The sequence below is a fragment of the Schistocerca americana genome, chromosome 4 (assembly GCF_021461395.2).
Source record: "Schistocerca americana isolate TAMUIC-IGC-003095 chromosome 4, iqSchAmer2.1, whole genome shotgun sequence".
In the NCBI taxonomy this organism is placed as follows: Eukaryota; Metazoa; Arthropoda; class Insecta; order Orthoptera; family Acrididae; genus Schistocerca; species Schistocerca americana.
In genome coordinates, this window is record NC_060122.1 from 215,883,571 (window position 1) to 215,884,150 (window position 580).

Sequence of the window (580 nt, forward strand, 5' to 3'; positions counted from 1 at the left end):
GATAAATACCTGCGGTCGCACTACCCTCTGTGCCCTCGGTGGTTAGGTTAGGTTAGTGTTGTTTTAACGTCCCGTCGACAACGAGGTCATTAGAGACGGAGCGCAAGCTCGGGTTAGGGAAGGATGGGGAAGGAAATCGGCCGTGCCCTTTCAAAGGAACCATCCCGGCATTTGCCTGAAACGATTTAGGCAAATCACGGAAAACCTAAATCAGGTTGGCTGGAGACGGGATCGAACCGTCGTCCTCCCGAATGCGAGTCCAGTGTGCTAACCACTGCGCCACCCCGCTCGGTGCCCTCGGTGGCTCAGATGGATAGAGCGTCTGCTCTGTAAGCAGGAGATCCCAGTCGGGGCACACAATTTCAACTGTCCCCGTTGATGTATATCAACGCCTGTCGATAGCTTAGGGTCTTGATGTAATTATCATTTCATATAATGAGACGGTTACAGGGTGTCGGAATGTCTGTAGAGAAATGATGACCTTCTGTTCCCTAAGAACCGAAACCAGATGTTATGATGCTGAACGCAGGGGTCGACGTTCTAACTCATCCAAAATGCGTTCCATCCAGTTAGATGCAGG

The 580-nt window shown here is 51.2% G+C and overlaps 1 non-coding gene across 1 annotated transcript; it reads right to left on the reverse strand.

Moving 5' to 3' along the window:
- Nucleotides 1-216: 216 nt before the first annotated feature.
- On the reverse strand, nucleotides 217-289 carry Trnaa-cgc. The gene has a single exon. It is a non-coding gene; the product is annotated as a tRNA-Ala (tRNA).
- Nucleotides 290-580: the final 291 nt, after the last annotated feature.